General features: G+C 41.3%; 1 long non-coding RNA gene across 1 annotated transcript in view; it reads right to left on the bottom strand.

Moving 5' to 3' along the window:
• Positions 1-15778, bottom strand: part of LOC141278294 (uncharacterized) — a 56781-nt gene that overhangs the window by 5405 nt on the left and 35598 nt on the right. The window lies entirely within an intron of this gene.

Raw genomic sequence — 15778 nt, 5'->3', positions numbered from 1 at the left:
CTCATTAGTGCTTATATAAATTAAATAAAACAGATAATAGTTAAGTCCCTAACCACTGTTCTATTTCTTCACCCCAAACCCCAGAAGCAACTATGATGAATTTAGTGTATATCCCAACCATCTGTGGTAATTTTACATGCATATATATGTATTCTTAAATAATACACATTATTTATGTGTTTTAAAATTCATGTAAATGACAACATGTACATTTTATTCCACAAAATTTCTTCTTTATTACATTGTCATGAGTTGACATTACAAAGATTTTTACACACAGATATATTATGTTACATATAGGTACAACCCATTCCTTCTAATAGCTGTTATAACAATTCATATCATAATATAATAGAATATTATGATCATGCACATCACAATATACTAGGATATTATGATTAAAATCATATCACAGGATAATACGAATATATTTTATTTATCCATTCCCCCTTTGATAGGCATTTCCGTTGTTCTCAATTTTCATAATTACAAGCAATATTGCAATAAGCTGCAAAATTTTCAAAACAAACCTTATGGTATTGGCAGTAGGAGTTACTGGGTAGTGGCCACCAATTAAGTGGACGGGTGGGTTTGTTGAGTCAGATGCTGGTAAGGAGGAGTGTCCTGCTTCAAGGATCTGCGGTCTGTACAGAAATAGCCAAAGTCGGATATGACCCTGTCTCCAAATTGCAGCTGAACAAAGTGGCTCTGTGATGCATCCTGCAGAGCTGGAGATGATTCAGAGGACTTTAGTGGCCCACAGAGTTTAAATCTGAGTTGGACACAGACGGGATCCAAAGCAGAGGACCTTCCATGACACAGGTACAGCAAATGCCTTTAGCAACAAGCCATGAGCAATTCAACTCTATCCGCTGCTGTTTAAATTCTTGAGGGTTTTAATGTTAAATGAGCATCAGAAAATGTATAGTCACTCTTCTAGATTACTGTGTGATGTATATGTAGTAAACCTGCCTTGTTGGTAGTATTATTCGGATCCTTCTTTATGTTTAATTTTTACTTTCTTGATTTGGTAAAGTCTCAACGTACCATGTTAAGGTCTCCACTATGATTGTATTTCTAACACATTTTGCTTTGTATATTTTGATGCACTGCGATTCAGCATATACAGATTCCCAAATGTTATGTCTTTCTTGTGAATTTTACCTTTCATTATTATAAAATTATATCTCCAAAGTGTGAAGAGAACCTCCAGCATTTCAGTGGGCTGAGTTGATGCAGAAGAGTTCCCCTTCGGCTACTACTACTGAGAAACGCTGGACAGTCGTGTATATATATATGCCATTGACAGAAAGAAAGGGAACTCTCCCTATTCTAGAAACAAAGAGGGAACCTAGAGGCTGAGCAGTAAGTAGGGGCTAATGCCTCTGTAGCCTGTGCAGGGTTTGGACCACCTAGGGATTTTAACACCCTTGCAGGCCAATAAGATGTTGTCTCTGGTGTGAGCAAGGAAGCAATGGGCGGGCATTGAGCAATCTGCAAAATCTGAATTGCTGAGCGCTAGGCTACTGGCAAAAACAGGATCAGATAAGTTCCTGCATCCTCAGGCTACAGGTGAAAAAAAAATTCATCCACAAAAACTTGAAACTATACCTGTGTCATACATTGGCACGAGTTCTGCATTTTCACTGTGAGACAGAAATACCAGGCTGAGAAGGAACATAAAAGCAAGTTGAGAACTGGTGATGTCTCTAGGAGTCTAGCAGAAGCAAACTTGCAGCCACAGTGAAGGGACAATCTAACAACCCCAGGCACACAGTTCTTCCCCAAGGGAAAAAACCCTGCTGAAAATAAGCTCACAATAAAAATTACAAATCATAGGAGGAAGTCACCCAGGGCCAGATCATGAAATGAACAGGAGAAATAATGCCCCACGAAGTAGAGAAAACAGATCAACCTATAGATGGCTATAAAATAAGTATGTTTTAGATGAAAGAAGGAATAGAGAGTACAAAGGAAAACAGGAAATCACAGAAAAAGAAAAGGTAGATTTGGAAAAGGACCAAATAGTTCTTTTATAAATGAAACCTATATCCACTGAAAGTCAAAACTAAATAGATATATTTAATACTTGCATAGAAAATAAGGAAACTGGAACTAAGGACATGACTCAGAATGTAGCACAGAGGTAAAAAGGGGGGGAAAAAAGAGTTTAAGAATCACCAAGGACAGAATCATAAATAACAGAAAATATACCCATTAGGAGTTACAGAAGAGGGAAATAGGAAATGGGGAGGAAGCAACAACTGAAGTGATAATGACTGAGAATTTTTACCAAATTGGCAAAAGACGGTGTACAGAGAAGTACACTGCATCAGAATATATTGCTATGTAACAAACCAACCCCAAACCTGGTGGATTAAAAACACCACTGTTTATTTACATCATAGTTCTATGGATGAACAAGTTGGGCTTGGCTCTGCTGAGAGGTTACCCACGCGTCTGTGGTCAGCAGGAAGTGGCCTCACTCACTTTAGCCGAATGAGAAATAAAGGGGAAGAGAACTGGCTGAGCCCCTGAGGGCTCCCTGCAAAGAGCGTATTCTGTTTCCCTCAGCAACTACTGGGCTGCAGACAAGTCAGCCTCACACTGCCCAAAGGCCTCTGTGTTCTGATTTAATGTTTTGCAGCTGGGTTTTCAAATGGGCTGTTGTGTAGCATGTTCTGCCCTTTTACACAGATTGTGACAGACGTCGACTTCCTGGGAACAACTTGGATTCAGGAGGGAACTTGGAGTCATTTTCATGAATGACTTGACATTTCTTTGCCTCTGTTGCAAGCTTGGGGTAACTAATTGTTAGTTTTACCTATGACCACTTCACCCTCTGAATTCAGTTCAAAGTATCTAAATAAAAAACGAAATCATTTGGGTCAGTGTTAAAATTTGCTCTGCTAGGACTGCAGGACTAAGACTTTTTGGGGGGGGGGTGTGGATTATGGTTAATGTTTAAAAGAATCAACAAGAATTATATTTACACAGTCCTGTAGCTTGATGATTGGGCATAGTAGGAAAGGGATCTATAGTAGGAAATCAATCAAATAATTGATTAATTGATAACTGATTAATTCAAAGGAAAAAACAAGATGGCTTTCCTATTTAGGGTTTCCTAAACCATGAATCCTTATTCCTCTCAGTCAAGAAGTAGACGCTAGAAAGAATTTGTTTTTCCTAAATAAATTCCACACCAGAGTCTTTGATAAACAAACTCATAGGAAAGAAGGAAATCTTGTTAATCATCGCAATAGACTAGAATGACAGCACTCCGTTTACCTGTTCTGGAAACACCCTGTTCTGGAAAGGGCTCTCAGGCAGATAATCGTCACCCATTTGTTCTACTCAAAATATACATGCTATTGGGCAAAGAAAAAAAAAACTGACAGCAAGTGGGAAAAGTGTCACTTGTCCTAGGAAACTCCTAACTTAATCCATTTAGGGCCTGAAAGCAGGGACAGAGGGTGAAGGGTGAGGGAGGGGTGACGATAAGACATCATTGTGGTGCTTCAGGCTGAGAGGGGCTGAGGAGATGGCATCCTTAGGCTCCAACTTTCCAAGGATGGTACCTATTTCAGATATTCAGACCTTGGACTTGTCATAACAGATGTTTAGATAGATGGTTTTGAGACTTTGGTCACTATCAACATGGGCAGCCTAAGGTGCCAGGGAAGTGGAGGGAGCTTCTCCTGTTCCCTGGGCGGCCATTCTTATTTGTAATGATTCTCGGGTGGGCAACACATCTGTGCCTTTGCTCTGGTTAGTCTATGGATTTGGTGTCCCCCCCTTGGCCATCTCAGACTTTGAAGTCTCCCCTTTGCTTTAACAATGACCAATCTCTAGCCATACCACCCCACATCCACCATTCTATTTTACTCCTGCAGGGGAAAATAATGCCCAAGTTGAAAAAGATGTACAAAATGTGAGGGCGAAGTAGATAGACTCATAGCTAGAGCAGGAGTGTGACGTTCTGAGGTTTTGGTAAAGGGGTCTTTTCTATAGACGGCACTTGCTGACTCTGGAATTTGACCACTGGTGTTCCTTACTTTGTGTTAAGACACTGAGGACCAGGAAGCAGTCTTCTCTAAGGTAGTGGCATCCAGACAGGTCTGACATGACCACTAGAAGAGCTTGGACAGAAATTCAAATAAGCTGCTTCCATCTTGACTCTGCCTTGGCCAACCCATGAGCACTAGAGCTTCTCATATCTGTTCCTTCTTCCACATCTGACTGAGTCCACCCTCAACTCAGTTACAGTTCCCATCCCATCTCTGAGCAAACCATTTGGAAAAGTGGTCTTTCCCGTCTGGATCATGCTTCCTGCTCTTGGCATTCGATCCAGCTGCATCTATGTACACCTGCAGTGTTGGTGCCCCAAGTTCTCCTAGGCCAGGCTCTCCTGGCATAACCTACACAAGCTAGTTAGGAGTTAGGCATTTACTCTTTTAATATGAAAAAAGCCTGGGGAAGAATTTCAGTTTTAAGGCAGTACAGAAAAGAGATTTGTTTCTCCTTTTGCCTCTCAGCAACAAGTAAGATGAGAAACAGAAAAACACATGCAGCACTGATGAAACCAGTAGGCCCTTCTCTTCTCAAATCACAATACATGAAGACAGAAAGTGACTGGAAGACTCTGGCCTGAGCAGAGGAGAGAAAGGTAGAACTTAAGAACCTGCAGAGCATGAACTCACCAAGAAGCAAACTGATTTTGCAGTGCACACCCCCCTGAAAAGCTGAGGCTCTGAGGCACTAATTGGAGTGAGGCAACTGATGAAAATAGGGAGATTTGATCAGAATCCATTTAATGAGCATCTGGTCCTCACCCACAAGCCAAACAAAGAGATTAAAAAAAAACAAAAAACCTTCCTATGTATTTTTTTGGGAAAAAAATTGAACCAGAAAGCTTTTAGGATGGTGGAAGTTAGATTCCGGAGTAAAAATACTGAATGATACAAATGTCCTCCTCATTCAGACTCAAAAATGCCAGCAGCTAGACTTAGATCCTTTAATAATGAGACTGGAAAATTCTTCTTTCCAGACATTAATGGTCCCAGAGAGACGTCCAACAGACACTGACATTTGAGTTTCCGCCACTGAAATAGCCAGCCTAATGCCATATACACTGCAGTGGAGCCAAGGGGTGACAAGCCCCTCCCAAGCTCACAGACTGTCCATTAAGCTGGTTAGTGCCTAATTCTTAAATAAGTAAGAGGAAGTAGAACAATGCTAGGAATAAATGAATACTTCAAAGACAAAAAAGCTAGAAATAACACCCTTAGATAAGAAGAGAAGGTGCATTCAGGAAATAAAAACAAGATACTAAAGAAAACAAATAACTAGAAAATAAGAATGAACTCTTGGAAATTAAGAATAAGAAACCTGAAATTGTGAAAATTGATAGAAAAGTTTGATGATAAAGTTGAGGAAGTCTCCCAAAAAACAGAACAAAAAGAAAAAAGATATGGACAATAGAAGAGAAAAGAGGAAAATTAGAAGCTTGATCCTGAAGGTCCAATATCCAACTTAATAGGAGTTCCAGAAAGAGAAATTTGGAGAGAAGATTTGAAAAGAAGACATAAAATTTCCTCTAACTGAAAGTCTCGAGTCCCTCAATGGAGAGGGTCCCCCAAGTGTTCAGCACAGTGAATAAAAACTACACCGAGTCATAGTACGTCAATTGCTATTGCCAAAAACACTGTGGGACAGGTCCTCTGAGCAGCTATCGAGAGGAGAGTAGATGTGCAAGAGATTTACTGGGGTAAATGTCTGTGAAGGATAAAGGGATAGAGAACAAGAGTAGATGGGAAGAACCTTCAGATCACAACGCAGGTCTGATACCTGTGAAAGGAGAGGGGAAAGAGAGACTTGAGTAGGAAAAGCTTCAGACATCAGAACAGTTCTGAAAAGGTGTCAGCCAGGCCAAAGAGGAGTCTCTGAGCCACAGACTGTTCATGAGAGGAACAGGTAGGCATCACCTACCTCTAGTACCCTCACCTTATTCAGTTATTAGCTGGAAGCTGTCTAAGGGAAGTATGGCCTCTTTGTTCCCATGGTATTGGATCCAGAGGTGTGGCAGCTGGGCTATCAGTCAACTATGATATACATGGCAGATTATCTTTAAGGGACATCTAAGCAGTTCACCTCTATGACTACTACAGTCCATTTCTTGCCCTATACAGATCACGTTCTCCATGGTTTCTACAGGCCTCTCCTCTGGAGGAGAAACTTAGAAGAGAGAAGTTATGGGAAGAACTGCAGCCCCTGATGCTGCCATTTGTCTTGAGGTCACAAATAGTACTCATTCTCTCCCACCTGCACTGTCCGATTTAAATTCCTCTCCCCATCAGCTATCAATTCGGCAGCTTTTGGTGGGGTGACCCAAATTTTCATTCTACAGGCATCTTAGCAATCACATTCTTTTCAAGCAGAATTTGCTGCCCATATATGTTTGGAGATTGAGCAAGGGTGGAGAAGAGATGCCCATGAGGACCACTTGGGATCCAAACACGTTTCCTCCTTGTCCCCGTTGTGTAAAAGCAGCTCCACCTGCCCCTGCTGATCGAAGTCAATTATCTCTGCCTAGACGACGACTCCCTTTTTCATCTTCTGGTCGTTGGTTATAAGCCATCCAAAATGCCCTGGTAGCAGCCGTAGCATAGAGTTCAGTTGGACTCTTGCTGTGTCTCCTGTCAAGAGTGCACTACATTTGGGTAGCAGGACCCCTAATCCCTCAGAGCCCAGAATTGCAGAGACAAGAAACACAAATTTCCCCAGTGGGTCGCTGGGATTGATGATACGGGGTACCACTCCTGCTTCCACCACTTGGTTCCCAGACCCACACAGTCTTCCTATTGAGGAAGCATACCACATGGAAGACCTGATTTAATGTATACAGTGCTTCCCGAAGGACAGCATCCTATCCTTTCAAGGTATAATTATCTCCAAGCTGGAGATACAGCTGTGCCTTAGTAACCATCCCAGTGCTTTATGAAGCTTGCTCCTTCTAGATGATGCGATATGTGACATGGCCAGTGGATCCCATGGTCATGAGCTTACTCTCACACCTCCTTTGGTATGAAGTGGATCCAGTGGTTGACACTATGTTGTATGTAGTTTCATGACTAAGATCTAGCATTCCATAAGTCCTCAGGTAGTGCTCTGTGAGCAACAACGGCAAACCAACAGCCAGAACAGGTATCTAACCCAGTGGGATGAACTGCTGAGCCTTCCAGGACAGAGGGGGCCAAATGTAGCTGACTTGCTACAACGTAGCCAGTTGGAGATGAGAAAGTTATTTTCCAACTCAACAATTCCTGGGCTCCCTCTGTTCCATCTACATTTTCCTTGAAAACTGGCTTGTTCACTTACGAACTCATCTCTTTCTTGTAGTCCTATTATCGGCAAATAAATACAACTAGCTCACGCTTTCATCATTTTCTCTGGAGATCTCTCAGCATAAATCCAAGTATTTTTAGGTGAATATTCCAATTTTCAAATTACCAATGATTTATAAGACATTTCATCCCTACATAACACAGGTCTACATTTTCTTTCCAGCCTATTAGGCTTCTTTTGCCCACCATCCAGTCCCCAAACCAATGCCACTTATTTTTTGTTCTTCTTGTGTCTATATCTTACTACAGATACCAATTCCTAATACCAATTAGATACTAATTTCTGACACCAAAAGCTACTGCCACAAAATGCTATATGACAAACATCCAAAAACTCAGTGGCTTAGAATAACAGCAATTTATTATCATTGATCTGTGAGTCAGCTCAGGGTTGGCAGATCTCAGCTAGGCTCAGCTAGGCAGCTCTGCTGATTTAGGTTGAACTTGGCCAGGACTGATTGGCTTTGTTCCAGGTATTACTCATCCTTCTCCTAGAACCAGTGGGCTAGTCATCAGCACGTTCTGCTGCTTCTGATGACAAAGCATGGGAGAGCAAGCTCAACCACTTAAGCGCTTTTCAAGCTTCTGCTTGCAACATGTCTGCTAATATCCCATTAGCCAAAGTAAGCCACATGGCCAAGCCTAGAATCCAACAGGAGGGAAGCACACTCCACTCACCTCAGTGGGAGGGGAAGGGAGAACAGTGAGTATTTTTGAGCAATAATCTGATCTACCACATATGCTATTGTGGATTTTTAGACCACCTCCAGAGAGGAAAATCTTCAGGTACAAAGGATTGGGAATTCGAATGCCAGAACTTCTCAGAGTAACACCAGAAGCTAGAAGATAATGGAATGCCTTCCAAATTCGGAGTAAAATGATTTTCAACCTATAAGTCTGGATCCATCCAAACTATCAGTCAATTATAAGGCTAGAATAAAGACATTCTGGGACATTCAGAGTCTCAGTTAATCTACCTCTCATATAGCTTTCCTCAGGAAACTATTGGAGAATAAGATCCACCAGAAAGAGGGACTAAACCAAGAAAGAGGAAGATGAGGAATATAGGAAATAGGAAACCCAACATAGGAGAGAGGTGAAGGAAATGTCCAGCATGATGGTACATGGACGTTCCATCCTGTTGCACACAGAGCTACAAGAGCAATCTGGAGCAGGACAGAGGTTTCCATGTGCAGTGTGTGGAATTCAATTGTGTGAAAAATATATAAAATGCTATTGTGGAGAATGGGAACACTCAAATATACATAAAACAAAAAACTAAGAAATGAAAAAATGACATATTATCAACTTTAGGAAAGTAAAACAGATGCATATGGAAAGAAATATAATCATAGTTCACTGTGGTTCAGCTGTAAACCATATTTCATATGAATTTAGTCATAAAAATTATACTATAACTATATTGGGAGTATGGAAAGAAGAAAGTAAAATCCTTACCTACCATAATAGAAAGTTACTAGATATTATCCAACATTGATAAATCTGGAGAAAGCAATATAATACATATTACTTAGCAGTATTGAAGAAATATGCTGACTCTGGAAAGTGGAATTAGAAAATATGAAGCACAAGACATGGAATTGCTATTTTTTTGTTGCAAGTCTTCTATCAATATTTGACTCTTTTGTAAAAATGTATGCATATATTTTTCTGATAAATTTTTTAAAGGCCTAGGGAAAAGTAATACAATAAGCCCATATAAAACTTTGGTGAGAGCAAATTTCATCCATTTTGTCATTTACTGAGTAATCATTTATGCTTGGTTTCAGGCATCAGAATAAAGATTAACACTGCACAGTGTTTAGTGGTTACAAAACAGGTTTGCATATATTTAGTCTTGTGACTTAATTCTCACAACTCTATGAGGTTGACACAGAAGTAGATCTACCATGATGCTAATGCATCTTAAGCTTCAAGACCCTTTGATGAATAAACCCCTTCCTAACTCCGGGAAGGGGCCCTAGCAATATATTCACACACACAAAAAGGGCCTTTTGTTAACGCGATGGTTTCTTTATACTCCAACTTCCAAAGCATCATACTTCCCCTTATATGGCCATGGGCATTATTTCTAACTAAATATACATTTTGTACCCACCCAATTTGTATTCACAATTTTGTATTCTTTTCTTTAAAAAGGGTTCCCCCAAAGAGTATAAACTTCAAGGCCCATAAAACCTGAATTCATCCCTGGGTAAGTACTATCTATCCCATTTTACAAATTGCTGAATGAGGTTAAGTGGCTTTGCCCAAGTTTGCACATCTAAATTCAGATATTTGAATGTCCAAACCCATTTTCTTTCTACTACTCCACAATGCATATCTAGATGGTGAAAGAAAGGTTAAGAGGCATCAGCTCCTTTACTGGGAAAATCAGTCCTGGAACATGGATGGAAAGGGGGCAAATCTGAGCCATCGGGATTCATGTGGTGGTGTTCTGGGTTAACAGGTGGTGGTGAAAGATACAAAAGGGAAGTTCACTGAAGACAAATCATGATGACACATCATTTTCTCTTCAGCCGGCTCAGTCGAGTGCTTGCAGAGCAATTACACCAAAATGCCACCTGTGAGACACAATCCGCTTGGAGTAGGAAGAGGTGATCTCCTTCTTCCAAATATCTCTTATTTCAACGTGGCCTCTGGGAACGGATCTTGGTATCTCCATAATGCATCTCTACCTGGTGGGAAGAGCCTGAGGCAGGTTGAAATCAGAGGTTAGGAATTCAAAGACGCACAGAATTGGAAGAGACACTTGGGGGAATTTAGCTCAACTCAGTAAGAAGAGGCAGATGGGGCTTCCCTGGTGGCGCAGTGGTTAAGAACCTATCTGCCAATGCAGGGAACATGGGTTCGAGCCCTGGTACGGGAAGATCCCACATGCCACGGAGCAACTAAGCCTGTGAGCCACAACTACTGAGCCTGCGCTCTAGAGCCCGCAAGCCACAACTACTGAAGCCCGTGCGCCTAGAGCCCATGCTCCGCAACAAGAGAAGTCACCGCAATGAGAAGCCCGCGCACAGCAACAAAGAGTAGCCCCCGCTCGTCGCAACTAGAGAAAGCCTGTGCGCAGCAATGAAGACCCAACACAGCCAAAAATAAATAAATAAATTTTTTTTTAAAAAAAAAAGAAGAGGCAGAGCACAGTGAGAGGCAGCCCATGGGGTGGTTAAGAGTACGACTTTGAGCAAGGTATTTAATCTCTATGCTTCAGTGTCTTCATTTGCAAACTAGAGATAGAAAAATGAGTCCATATTCCCTCATCTACAATTCAGAATCCATAAATATAAAATTATTTCAAAACCTATTTCATGGGAAGAGCTGACCTGACCTCATTTGGCAGCAAAATCTAACCCAATTCATGTAAAGGTATGTATTCCATTTCACGTAAAACTCATATGCCTCACTGCAGAAATATTAACGTATTTGACTGTGCCATGGGAGTGTTTTCTAACATGAGGTAGATGTGCCACGCACCTTTCTAAAATCCATAGAATTTTAAAACACATCTGGTCTTAAGTCTTTAGGATAAAAGCCTGTGGATCTTAAGTGCGTATCTCATAAGGCTGTTGTGAGGATTAAATTAGTAATATAGGAAAGGTGCTCAGAATAGTACATGGCACAAAATAAGTGCTCTAGACAGGTTTTCTGTTACTACTGGGAGCCCCCTCTATACGTATATTCCTAAGACATGTTATCTGGCATTTATCTGACTCCTAGGAAGGAGAATACAATTCCTTATGAGACAATCTTGTTTAAGTGCTGGATATTTCTAATCTAATCTAATCTTATAATTTCTAAGATTATAAAGATCTTATAAAGCTGAAATTTGCCTTCTTCTAACTTCCCCCCCACTGGTCATAGTTAGCTTTCAATACAGCTTTTGCAGATAGCTATTGCATCTCCCCTGGGTCTCCTTTTCTCCATGGTTAATTGTTCTTCATATATTGCTCCCAAACCAGCCTTTTAGCTCTCCCCTTGATACACTCGTTTGCCAATATATCCTTTCAAATGCAGTGCCCCAAATAAAACCCAGAGGTCCATATGGGTTCAGAACAGCAGAGAATACAGTCCATATTTTTTCTGTGCTCCAGATTGTGAAAAACAACTGCATCTCAATGTGAAAACAGAAGCGAGATGGGAGGAGATTTGGAAAAACACAATCAAGGTCATCAAGAGTTTCGTTAGAAAAACATACTAAAAAAAAAAAAAATTCAATTTCAAAACAATATTTTCTGATTTCCCTGAACTAAGACAGAAAACAGTGAGCAGCCTAGGCCAATCGAAATGCAAGAGTCAAACACTCTAGTGGGGGAAAAAAGGCTGGTTCTGCTCTCCCAGAGGATTAAAATATATCCAGTGACAATATTTTCAGCTCTCACCTGTGGTGGACTGGGATAATCTACAGGTAGAAGGAGAAGCTTTGGGTTAGACGTGTGGGCTTCAGTAGTTGTGGCTCGTGGGCTCAGTAGTTGTGGCTCACAGGCTCTAGAGCACAGGCTCAGTAGAAGTAAGATTGGTGATTTATGCCAATTCATTTACTGTGAAATCCTACAGACAGTAATGCTGGAGCCCATGTGAAGGTCACCGACCGTATCCCACAGTCCAAGAAAAACCAATGACATTTCAACAGAAGGAGAAGAACAGACCTAAATAAAACTCTGACAAGTATCAGCACCAATGCCCAGTGAATTACTGAGAAACAGGAGGGCACTGCTCCCTCTGGTTGGCACAGCTAGACCCTTCCTCATCTCTGGCCTTGACCCCTCTGGTTACAGAGAACCTAAGCAAATAAACCCACTAGAAGGGAAGAGATCCGTTTCCAGGTTAGGCAAGCTGTGATGGGAATAGTGAGAAAAACATTCTTCTCTGGCAGTGGCCATCTTGGCTACCTGCAAAGTAAGCCTAGAATTCTAGATTCCTTTGGAGTTTTGGTAAAGATCCCCTGAGAGCTGGTTAGCAGGTACATGGGGATTCATTATTCTATTCTTTCTATTTTGTGTATGTTAAAAATTTTCCATAATAAAATGTTTTGAAACATCCTCAAGCATTTGTAACTTTTTAAAAGAATGGTGACAGTGTAATAATTGAATCTGTTCTCCTTTTCCCTATACTGAAGACATTTTTTAAATCAGAAGGTACCTTCATTAATAAACTGGTCAGGAAAGTGTTAGTAATTTTTTATGTGAACATATTAGCTCATATAGTACGTTACATGTCTAATAACTGAATAGGGAAATAATCTATTCAGACAGGTTTTTTTGTTGTTTTTTTTTTTTTTTTTTTTTTTTTTTGGCTGTGTTGGGTCTTCATTGCTGCACGCAGGCTTTCTCTAGTTGCAGCGAGTGGGGGCTACTCTTGGTTGCGGTGCGCAGGTTCTCACTTCAGTGGCTTCTCCTGTTGTGCAGCATGGGCCCTAGGTGCGTGGGCTTCAGTAGCTGTGGCTCACAGGCTCTAGAGCACAGGCTCATGGCACACGGGCTTAGCTGCTCCGTGGCATGTGGGATCTTCCTGGACCAGGGCTCGAACCCATGTCCCCTGCATTGGCAGGCAGATTCCCTGCGCCACGAGGGAAGTCCCTCAGACAGAGTTTTGATACTGAAAACTATCTTCAAAGTTATGTTGGTGAATGAAATAGCCATCAGGTTCATATCTGACTGGAGGCAAGGATGTCAGTAACTTTGGGAATCTCCAGCCTGCTTTCTCCTTTAATCCACTGAGAAATGGATTTGTGATCATGGTACTCAGACTCAGACCAAACCCACTATCAGAACCACACAGATTAAAGAGTAGTCAGGAAATTGATAAGGTGAATAGACTTTGACCTAGGTCTGGTCAAATGCATGTAGCTGACCTCCAATTTACTTGGGCTCAAGTAAATGCTTGGAATGGGCTGACAATGTTTTGTATACTAATACTTGGCTAGAGGCAGAGCCTCCAGTGTACCAGAGTCCTGAGCACCATTCTCATCCTGGCCCTGCCATTTACCCCAGTCACTAATATGGGCAACCAGTTCCACACAGGTGTCATGTGACAGCACCTAGCCCACACCCACACTATGGATCTCTAGATTTTGCTCCAGGGTTTCTCTGACACCAGGATCTGTGATGCCTGTTGAAAGCTTCCTGGCAGTCACACATGCACAATTCAGAGGTGTTCAGCAATCACTACTTTTGAGGCTCCCCTTGGATCGGATGTTGTAGGCAGACAGAAATAAAGACCCCATTGTGGTGGAAATGCAGATCCAGTAGCAACACAGTTAAGGCTCTCACCTGTGGGGGACTGGGATAAGCTACAGGTAGAAGGAGAAGCTTTGGGTTATGCAGTTGCTGTGCACCTGAACAATATGGAAGCAATGATAATGATAAGAAATGGGGAATTCATTGGCTTTTGCAAACTGCTTTGGAAATCTTGAAAAGAGGAAATTGATAGAGTCAGGTTAACCAACAATCAACTCAAGCATACTGTGAACTCTAGAAGATCTCCACGGCAATGTTTAAAACACTTTATCTCCTAGAGGTGCAGGGAATATTGTCTTGAATATTAAACCGATAACTGAGTCATAAGGTGACAAAGTCAAAAGGCGACATAATACAAAGCCTCAACAGGTCTCCTGTTTCAGTTAGGGTCCAAGATCTTAAGACCTGGGATAGGGTAGACAAGTCTGAAAATATTGTCACTAGATATATTTTAATCCTCCAGGAGAGCAGAACCAGCCTTTTTCACCCCCCAGCTAGAAGAGAACAGCCTCACCTGGCCAGGACACCCTGCAAAGAACTTACCTGAACCTTGCCTTGCAGAATGATGCTTGTCCTCCTTAAGATCCTCTCCCACCTCCACTCTCTGCCTCCAGGATAACTAGAGCCAGGGCTTGGCTCAAGCAGGAGGGGAAATATATCCCAGCTCCAGTAGGAAATAGTTTTACTGAATGAATTGAAGGCCATGGTTAACGCATTCAGCCAGGAACCTGGTTATGCTAGTGGGATTGGGTCTCGAGGATGTCGGACCAGGTAGGGTGAATGGAAAGCAGAGAATTAATTGACATGACAGCCCTCTTCTTTGATTTAACCTGTCCTGGCAAGGAAACTATCCACGGCAAAGATAGTTTCTTGAGGCTTGGACAAAATAAGGGCCCACAATAAATAAAGTTCAGTTGCTGGAACTTTCCTGACATAGCTCTGAGAAAGGAGTGAGAAAGCTCAAGACAAGTAGAAATATTAGAGTAGACTTATTTTTTCTTGATTATTCATTTATGACAGATCACAGAAAGTGTTCATTAGGAATTAACAGAGGCAAAATGTAATTTAAATTTCTACAAGCATCTAAGTTTTTTTAAAAAGTTTGTAGGAAATACGCATAGATTCCATTTTACATAACTGAATTCCATCAAGCTCTTTGATTTTTGTCCTCATCATTGAATGACCTATACTGGCCAATAAGGCATGGTTTATACTTGAACAGTGGTGACAATTTTAAAAAATTTTAGCGTGGTAAAATATACATACATACAACTTACCATTTTAACAACTTTTAAGCCTATTGCTCAGTGGCATTAAGGACATTCACACTGTTGTGCAACCATCACCACCGTCCATCTCCAGAACACTTGCTGTGTTCCTGATTAGACTGGCATTCAGACAAAGATTCAAGAGGATTCCTACAAAGACTTCTTGAGTTCTTTTTGTATAACTCTCTCCTCTCAGGTTCTCTGCCTCTAAAACTATAGTTACCTTGGTCTTCTTGAACTACAATCTCTATCTACCCAATTCAGTGAGACTGTCACCTTCCATATAGTTTCCTCTGCCTAAAGCACAGCCTTGGAGCTACCTACAAGCAGAAAGCCTATGCCATGGTAGGTCTTGTCCCATTCGTTTCCCTCTTCCCAGGGATCACAATCTTGTTTGACTCTTGTCCAGTGTTTGAAAACAATTATTTCCTATATTTTGCTTAGTTTTCTACTTGCTTAGGTTCAAAAGGTAATTCCAGACTGGATTACTCCCTCATGGCTGGAAGCAGTTATCAGAAAGTTCTTCAAGTAACTCAGCTTAAGTGTCAGCTCAGGGAGAATATCCTGCTGTTAGGACACTGTCTTCCAGGATATTGTATATACGTGCTAAAACAAGAGCTGGTATATAGTGCCATGCCCCTGTGTCTAGCAACACTGGTCCAGGAAACACGAGGCAGAAGAAGCATTGGCCCCCCACTCACCAACACTCCTTATAATCTAGTTAAAATTTGTGTTTCCCATTCCCACAATTACAATTCTGTTGTAGTAATCAATTTCTGTTGAATTAATCATCCTACATTTAAGTAGGAGAATATTTCCCTAGGGGAAATGGTAGGCCTTCTACTGCACT

The sequence above is a fragment of the Tursiops truncatus genome, chromosome 3 (assembly GCF_011762595.2).
Source record: "Tursiops truncatus isolate mTurTru1 chromosome 3, mTurTru1.mat.Y, whole genome shotgun sequence".
Taxonomy (NCBI): Eukaryota; Metazoa; Chordata; class Mammalia; order Artiodactyla; family Delphinidae; genus Tursiops; species Tursiops truncatus.
Note: the sequence above shows the minus strand (reverse complement) of the source record. Positions and strands in the feature narration are given on the sequence as shown.